Raw genomic sequence first — 9,674 nt, 5'->3', positions numbered from 1 at the left:
GGTTGGTTAGTAGGAGGAAACCCCAGAATAAGAAATAAGACAGATCTTGTTTCAGGGAGAGAAGGGACTTGCAAAACACACCACCCATCTAAGTATTTTCCAATAAATGTTGTGTAATTCCAGAAAAGCCTCCTAATACTTTGAGGCAATTCTTAACACCAAACGTCTTCCCACACAGTGCCCAACTTAACACTTAGTTTTAACTGTTACAACCTACGAGAACAAAGGGACTTAATAAAAAATTTCAATAATTTGAGAGATGAATTTCTGTCTAATTGCTAATTCTATTATTGTTAAGAGGGACTGTTTTCATAATAACTCAAGAATTGAAAGACCCAATAGCAATTTCAATGGTTTCCGGGACTAATTCAAAATAAGGTATTCCATGGATTGGAGGACCTAATAGCAATTTCCATCAATGTAACTAATTTCATAATATAGAAGATTAAAGGGACTAATTTTTAAAATAGCTACTATCAAGCAGAGTTAATGATTTATAGTGCCCATTGTTAGGAAAATTGTATAAAAGAGCAACGTGATAAATAAAAATATATAAATAAGAGAGTAATTGCTGGCCCGTTGGGAATATTCATGATTTCACTGCCCGAAAGAAATAGATGCCCTCCTTGTGCATGTTTTAACGACGATCTGTGTCCTATCAGTAAAAGCCCCTGGTTATGACTAGCACTTGAGAATGTAGTGGCTCCTCAAGCCTCTTACTCGAATAATTCTTGCTAGGAGAATAAAACAAAGAAAGTTTGCAAAATTGTGTCGAAGGCTTGGAACTTTTAGGAAGAAAAAGCTGTAGAAAACACATGGATTTTTTCCTCTGTTGTCTCTTTGCCTCTTCTTCTAAGCACTTCTTTTGTAGAGCTTCTAAGAGAAACGCCCAAGAAACTAACTTTGCTTTTCTTCCGTGATTTTCCATAATATTCCACATCTCTCGCTTTCTATGTTTAACAAAATTTTTCTGTGGTTCTTCATTCTTTTTTTCCTTTCTTTCCATTCAAAGAAATGTTGGAGAGGGAGAGTTGTTACACTTGATTTCTTTTTCAGAAAGGAGATAACAAAAATAATTAATATTTTAACACTAGTACAAAACAGGTCAGTCCAAACTGTTGAAACCGTTTGGGAAAACCCCCTCCCAAACGGTTACAACCGTTTGGGCGAGATAAAAAACCCGTTTGGGCTAAAGGCGTTGGGGGCAAGTTGTCCCCAACGGTTGCCCAAATGGTTGTAACCGTTTGGGAGGGTGTTTTCCCAAACGGTTCCAACAGTTTGGGATGTTGCCCAAATGGTGTAACTGTTTGGGATTTTGCCCAAACGGTTACAACCGTTTAGGGTATAAAATTTTTCCAAACGGATGTAACCGTTTGGCCAAATGTTAGCCCAAACGGTTTCAACCGTTTGGGCTATTTATTTTAATAGTTTTTAAATTTTGGCTTTTTTTTATTTATCTACCTATTTATATACATCTCACGCAATAAGTACTCAAAATCTCACAATGAAATCAAAATATTCTCAAACTTTGCTAAATATCCAATGTTATATATTCATACACAATGTTTACTCAATATACAATATTAGAGACAAAACATATACATACACAATGATTACTCAATATCTCACAATAAAAAGCATCTAATATTATGTATTTGTCTCTAATATCCAAACTGTCCAACATAATCAATCAAGTCAAGGAAAAGAAGAAATTCCTCGAAGAATGTCCTCTTGGGACAAACCCAAACGCCTCAAGTCTGCAAATATGCTAACAAGATTTTCCTGTGATAAACCTTGAGCATTGGAAGTAGAAGTGTTAGTAGTCGAAGTAGGACAAGAAGAATGTGGTATATCGGCAGTAGGCTTAGGAGTTAGAGCAAGACGAGTAAAAGATGGTGGATCATTAGGAGTGGGAGCAGGACAATCGCCCTAAGAATTAACCTGTAAAGTAATAGCAATGTATGAGTATATATGTGTCTGAGTGTTAAGTCTATGCATATGTTTATGTGTATATAAGTATTAGATGTATGTATATTTGTGTATGCTAGTGTACATGTGTATGCGAGAGTGTGTATATTAGCATATGTACCATATTGTTATTAATCCAATGCATCTGAGACCTAAGCTCCTCCCTAAGACTGTCCATCTCAGCTATCTGAGCTCTGAGATTGTCCATCGCTCTGAGATTGTCCATCTCAGCTACCCGAGCTCTAAGATCAGCAACCTCGCGACGTAGCTCCTGATTAGAAGTGCCGATTTCTGGTATGTTGGACGCCCTCAGATAAGACCAAGTGACATCAATGCTCATGGCTCTTTCATAACCACCATGATGCCCTCCGTGCAGGGAATCTAACATCTGGTTGAAAGAAAGTGCATCATCCTCTGGGGTTGAATCGACCTCTAATGAGGTTGCCTTTTCGATGACCCGCTCCTACACGATACAAAGTATTCAAATATAAGTCAATAAGGCAAGAGTAGATATATTTAAGAAAAAATTAAAAACATAATAGAAGTATGATTATAGCATAAATACAGTTAAATTTTCATCCAGAACATCTATTCAAGGGGATTTCGATCCATATTTAAATTATATACACTTTTTGCAAGTCTCGAACATAAAAGAGTAGCTACACTTCATGAACCTTCGTCAATTCTTTGATTCACAATTCTAAACTGCCTTTAGGTAAATATACCCTCACCAACAAAACAGTAAATATAAGATAGCTCCAACATTAACTATAATGTAGCTCACAAATCTTTGATTCACAATTCTAAACTACTAGATGCATAAATAATTCAACTCACAAAGACTCCAGGCTACAAAGAAATAAAATAACAGAGCAAACAAGACCCAAGACCAAAACCCAAAGCAACCCTGTATAAGGTTATCAATGACCATCTTTCCAGTTGCTTTCGATATGGAGAGTGTATTCGTCCTAAAGCCAAAGAGATGAAAACAAAGATGGAGGAGGTTGTGGCAATTTGTGGAGTGATGGATGAGGCATGCTCCTTAAAAGCTTGATTTTGGGGTAACTACACATAGTTTCTAATGGAGAAATCTAATTGATCCTCAGTGTAAAGTTGTGTAAAGCGTAAGTCATGTTGCTTGTAGTTTTCTTCTTGTTTGGTTACTCATATACTAATAGAGATATTTCAACTAATACCCTACCCTCTTTCCTTCGCACAACAAAGGCTTCACGATTTCCAACAAAAAGTTCATGGGCTCCTTCCATAACATTTCCAGCAACATGGCATATAATATGTTCCCATTTTCATAAAATTTAAGGACAACACGAATATTAAGTGATTTTCAAAACAAAATAGAAGTATGATTATAACATAAAAGCAGTTAAAATTTCATCCGAGAACGATTAGGACGAAGATTAAAAGAGTGTTTTGAAACACATGCTGGTGCAGATGTAGATGCAGCTAAACAAAAAAATAGTTCATGTAAGTACAAATTCATTATGAAAGAAGCATGCTTTTGAGGGGGAAAACACAAGTTCAGCACTAAGCATACGAATCATGAGTAATGCAACTAAATTTGAACCAAAAGATACTTTTTTCATGCAATCGATCGATATTAGTTTCAAGGACATTGACAAAACCTGTTTATGAGGTTCCAGCAATTGCTATGTGTGTAAATGTCGTAGCATAAATATTCAGCGAATTTGACAAAACCTGTGACGAAGCACTTCAACAACCATGCCTGGAAATATGTCCAAATGCTAACCGCCGCAGGGAACTGAGCAATAGAAATTCTGTTTCTCAGTGTCCACAAGTATGAAAAGGGTTCGTGTAGGCAACTTCATAAGGTTGCATATATAAAGGACTTATTGTTACTATTCCACAAAATATAGGGTTGTAAAGATTGCACAAAGAGAGATTCCACTCCAGTAATTACTTTGGAGAGTTTCGGGTGCAAGTATAAAAAAATGTACGGGTGATGACAATGAAGTTTGTATCTTTTTGAATGTAAGTATAGAGAGAAACTGATGTGCTTTAGTCCATATTTTCCATTACTCCTACACTTTTAATGCCTCTGAAATTCAATTTTCATTCTAACTTTTCTAGCAGAAATACTTCATACTCCTGTAATGATGTTTTCCATTATATCCACAAGACAAGTTCTTTAACTTCCATCATGTTTAATGTCACCTATGCGTCTTATGTTGACAAAAAAACCTTTGACAATCTGAACCAACTTACCGATTTAAGTGCAATTTTAACGCACTACGGCAAACTGACTTGCAGTAACATGGGTGTGTACACAGAAAGGTTTTATTTATTTATTTATAGAAGTTTACTCTGAAAGTTGATCGTGAGATCGCAAAGACTTTCATAATTACAACAGTCGAATCAGCATTACTCTCTACAGAACACATACAAACACATATTTATATAACATGATGGCTAAGGTGGCCTTGGTTGCTATAACGCGAGGTGTTACTAATTATAAAGTGCCAATTTTAGAAAGTAAAGGATATAGAGTCACCGTCACGAACAAATTAGAGTATGTAAGTGCAAGCTAGGGGAAACTACAAGGTACTTCAGTGCTAATTAGCCCCAGTTTTCTGAATCTATACCGGAAACCAAATTACATGGAACTTTTACCTTCACTTCAGTACCCAAATAAAGAGGTTGGTTTGCAATATCTAGTGCTGCATCCAAATCCAGAAACCCAGATGCTACCATCCTTCTCAATACCCTGACTTGGGAGCATTTTCCTCTTTCAAGAAATTGAGTTGTTAGCTTTCTTCAACAGTTGGAATAAAACAACATTTCAAGGAAAAGAAAAATGTCTATGCCATTTTCATTCTAAGATTTATCTTTTGAAATTATGTCATTCTTACTTTGTAAACTTTTATAATCTTTTACCTTTTTGACACAGGATATCATAAATATCATTTTGTACAGATGGTTTTAATCTAGCTTTTGGTCTCATTTTATTCCAATTTAAAGCCAACTAAGCTTTCCTCCCTCAGTTTATTTCAATGAACCAAATATATATATATATATATTTTAATTCTTATTAAGATTTTTTTGACTTATAAAATTAGTAAGTTTAACTTTTTCTTCTTTCTTAATTCATCTGAACAAAGAGATATTTATAGTGTTAGAATATTGACTCTTCATATTCTATTATATGACATTGATATCAATTTAAATTTAAATTTTAAATTTAACTACTTTGGTAGTTTTAAGACATAACTACATTGGGTAGTTATGAACTCCTTGATGGTGGGAGTTGTATAAAGGGAGTCACTTGTCCACACACAAATTATAATGATCAATAATGATCAATGAATAAAGTCCTGTGATAATAATCCATCAATTTTGGTTTTGTGTTGTGGAGTGGACAAGGAAGAACAATTATCGGTAATTCGGTGTTTATTGCATTCAACAATGGAAGAAGGTATGCACAATCTAATTCAATCTCGTTTTAGTATGTAAACGAGTGTTAATTTCTGTTAATCATGCTATAAGATTTCTATCAATTGGTATCAGAGCCATTTCTACCGAATTTATGATGCATTTTGTTGTTCTATCAAATGTTTTTGGAACAATTTGTTTTCTGTACTATTAAAGGTTTTATGAAATTCGGAATCATTCTTTACCAAGTACATTGAGTAGCCTAGTGGTAAAAATTTTGAGTGAGATGTCCAAGGTGTAAGGATCAAATCCCCCTCCCCCCATATTAATAAATCTTAACAGGGGCTTGGGCTTGATTAAAAAAAATCCAGCGAATTTTTTTTTCACTCTCTTAAATTGTAATTCGGAATTTACGAGAGATGTATTATAATGGTTTCTTTTGGATTGATAGTTTTTTAAATGCCTGTTTTAATGGGATTAATTTTTTTAACTTGTAGAATGGCCACATCATCTACAAGTCACCCTACAGGGAAGTAATGATCTATGTAAATTTATTGGGTTAAGAAAGCATATTTGTTTATAATGGGAAAAATTCTTATACCCACAGGCATGAAAATTTTCTTTATTTATTATCAAACTTTGTTGTTCTTAATTAAAGTCTAAGTAATGAATCTATACATTTAAGAACCTTTACCCACAAGAAGGTTAAAAGTCATTACTTGAATAAAGTTTAATTTTCGTAGCATTAATTTTGTTTCATTTTAATGCAGTTGTTCCTGTTTCAGTAGTTAATGAAGTCCTGATTCTAAGCGGTGACAATTTTTCTGATTGGAAGGACAAGATCCTTCTAAAATTAGGCTGTTTAGATCTAGACTTGGCTCTCCATAAAGAATGTCCTCCTACTCCCACGGAGACTACAGAACCAAGTAAGAAGGCTAAATTTGAAAAATGGGAGCATGCAAATCGTCTCAGTATGATGTGAAGAATTACATGAAACAGGAAGGAACCAGCCAGACAGACTGGCGGGGGGGCGCCACGGTCGACCGCCAACGTGCACGCAGGCCTACTGGGTTTCGGAGATGAAGGCGGTCGACCGCCACGGTCGATCATGGATGACTGTAATGGATTTATACTCTTGGGTTTGTGGTTCGGTCGATCGCCGCGGTCGACCGCAAGACCTACGCGGTTAACCGTCGCGGTCGACCGTCGATGATTTCTGAGCTGGGCTTCGGTTTTTGACCCGATTCATTTCTAAGTTATATATACCCTAAACCTCTTTTGTTAGGGTGAAGCAAGGACGAATTTGAGTAGTCTTTGAGAGAGGATTGTTACATCCAATTGTGGGAGAGTTGTGAGAGATCAAGAGCTTTGTTTTAGGGTTTGATCGGTGAGATTTGTAACTCTACTTGTATTCTCTGATTTCTAATAGTAAGAACTCCCTCCCCCTTGCCCCGTGGATGTAGGCAACTTGCCGAACCACGTAAATTGTTTGTTCTTGCTGTGTTTGTGTTTGCATATTAGTTGTGGTTTAGTTCGAGTTATTGTTCGTGTTGCACAAGAAAAGCTTCCGCCGCACACAACAATTGGTAACAGAGCTAGATCGACAACATGGGAGATGCAAGCATATCAGGTTCGTCTCTTACAAAGGCGATACAGAGTCTGAGCATCAATAACACAAAGATTGATGTTCTGAAGTTTGACGATAAGATCAATTTTGGATTGTGGAGGTGTTAGGTGATGGATGCCTTGGATGCACAGAATTTGGAGGAGACTCTTGAGTTAAAAGAGAAACCCGCAGATATGGAGGATAAGGTTTGGAGGAAGATGAACAGTAGAGCTTGTGGTGTTATTAGGTCATGCTTGACGCCAGATCTTATTTATGATGTAGATGAACAGTAGAGCTTGTGGTGTTATTAGGTCATGCTTGACGCCAGATCTTATTTATGATGTTATGAATGAGACTTCGGCGAAGAAGATGTGGGAAACACTCAATGAGAAATATCTTACGAAGAGCATTTACAATCGGCTTCACTTGAAGAAGAGATTTTACCAGTTCAAGATGAAGAGGGGAATTTTCATCAGGGAGCATGTCAACAACTTCACTAAGCTACTTTCAGATATGGCCAACGTGGATATTATAGTTAAGGATGAAGACAAGGCGATGCTACTTCTGTGTTCGTTGTCCGAAGATGATTATGGTACATTTGTTCTCACTATCATCAATGGAAGAACTACAGTCAGCTACAAGGAGGTGACCTCAGCTTTGGTGAACTATGAGTTGAGGAAGAGTGATGGTGAACCCTCCGAGAAGGCATCGGAGATGCATTAGCAGTTCGAGGCCGAGATCCAAACCGTTGTCAGTTCAACGGCTCAAAGTCAAAGAATAGGAGTGCCTATAAGAGTGTTGGTAGAAATCAATGTTGGTATTATAAAGAAGAAGGACATTGGAAGATTGACTGCCCAAGAAAAAACCGCGAAGAATAAGGGGAAAGCTGTATAAGCTTCAGAAGTGAATGTTGCAAAAGCTATTGGTGAGCATTCAGATTCAGATTATTCAGGCTATTCATGCCTTGCATTACCGTCGGTTTGCTATGCGGATTCCACGGAGTGGATGATGGATTCAGGAGCTACATATCACATCTGCCCTAAGAGTGAGTGGTTTTCTAGCTTTGAGGAGCTGGAAAGAGGGTATGTCGTGCTTATGGGTAATGACCACGTATGTCCTATTGGTGGTATTGGTTCAGTCCGGATTAGGATGCATGATGGTGTAGTGAGGGAGTTGAAGGAAGTGAGGTTCGTACCGTAGTTGACGAAGAACATCATTTCTCTTGGGACTTTGGAGGCAGCTGGATATCGAGTGATCTTAGATGATGCTACAATGAAGGTCACGAAGGGTTCTATGGTGATGATGCGAGGTGTCAGGAAAAACAACCTATACTACTTGAAGGGCAAGACAGTTACAGGGGGTCTGACAGTTTCTATCACTACAGAGGAGGACACTACCACCTTATGGCACATGAGACTTGGACACACAGGTGATAAGTCCCTACAGTCATTGGCAAAACAGGGGCTATTGAAAGGTGCTAAGACCTGCAAGATGGAGCTGTGTGAGCACTATGTACTTGGGAAGAAGACTAGAGTGAAGTTTGGCACAGCTGTTCATAACACTCGAGGTACATTGAATTACATTCACACAGATGTTTGGGGTCCTTCCAAGAACACATCTCTTGGTGGGGCCAATTATTTTATCACTTTCATTAATGACTATTCCAGGAGGAATTGGGTATACCCTATGAAGCATAAACATCAGGTCCTGGATATTTTTATGGAGTGGAAGAAGAAAGTGGAGCTGCAGACAGGTAGAAAGGCGAAGACTCTACGTTAGATAACGGTGGATAGTACAAGAGTGATCCATTTCTATAGTTTTGCCGGGATCACGGCATTGGAAGACACTTCACAGTTCGAGAGATACCGTAACAGAACGGGATGACTGAGAGATTGAACCGTACCTTGCTGAAGAAGGTGCAGTGTATGATGATGCAGAGTGGATTGCCTAGATCCTTTTGGGCCGAGGCGTTAGTTTATGCGAGCCATCTCGTGAACAGGTTGTCGTGCACTGCGATAGACGGAAGGCTCCTTTGGAGCGTTGGTTTGGTTCAGTGGCTAGTGACTATGAGTCGCTTCGGATATTCGGGTGTCCAGCTTATTATCATGTTAGTGATGGTAAATTAAATCCGAGAGCGAGGAAAGCAGTCTTTGTGGGATTTAGAGATGGAGTTAAAGGCTTCAAGTTATGGGATCTACATGACAAGAAGATAGTTATTAGCAGAGATATCACATTTGACGAGGCGTACATGATGAGGCCTCGAGCCCCTCAACAGGTAGAGGGAGACTAGACATGAGAGATATCGTAGCAGGTGGAGGATGATGTGACTCCACTCACTCCAGAGAGCACTGTATCCATTGAGGCTCCTACAGAGGTGACACTGGGAGGAGATGAGATGACAGCCAAGCAGATAGAGGATACAGTGGATTATGAGACTCATGAACAGGGTCATGTTCAGGGGTCCATTGCAGCAGATAGACCGAGGAGAGAGATTCGTCGGCCAGCTAGGTATAATGATGTCATGGTCGCATATACATTATCAGTGGAGGTCGTTGATGATATGGTTCCAGCCATATTCAGGGAGGCAGAGTCTAGCCCCGATTCGATCAGGTGGAGGGAAGCTATGGAGGAGGAGATGCGATCTCTTCAGAAGAACGATACTTGGATACTTGCACTTCTACCTAAGGGTAAGAAG

General features: G+C 38.2%; 1 long non-coding RNA gene across 1 annotated transcript; it reads right to left on the bottom strand.

The window, feature by feature from the left end:
- Positions 1,883 to 2,257, bottom strand: LOC109832535. The gene is made up of 3 exons (XR_002244789.1): positions 2,204 to 2,257; positions 2,090 to 2,155; positions 1,883 to 1,941 (listed from the first exon to the last, which is right to left on the bottom strand). It is a non-coding gene; the product is annotated as an uncharacterized LOC109832535 (long non-coding RNA).

This window comes from Asparagus officinalis, chromosome 3, assembly GCF_001876935.1.
Source record: "Asparagus officinalis chromosome 3, Aspof.V1, whole genome shotgun sequence".
NCBI lineage: Eukaryota > Viridiplantae > Streptophyta > Magnoliopsida > Asparagales > Asparagaceae > Asparagus > Asparagus officinalis.
Note: the sequence above shows the minus strand (reverse complement) of the source record. Positions and strands in the feature narration are given on the sequence as shown.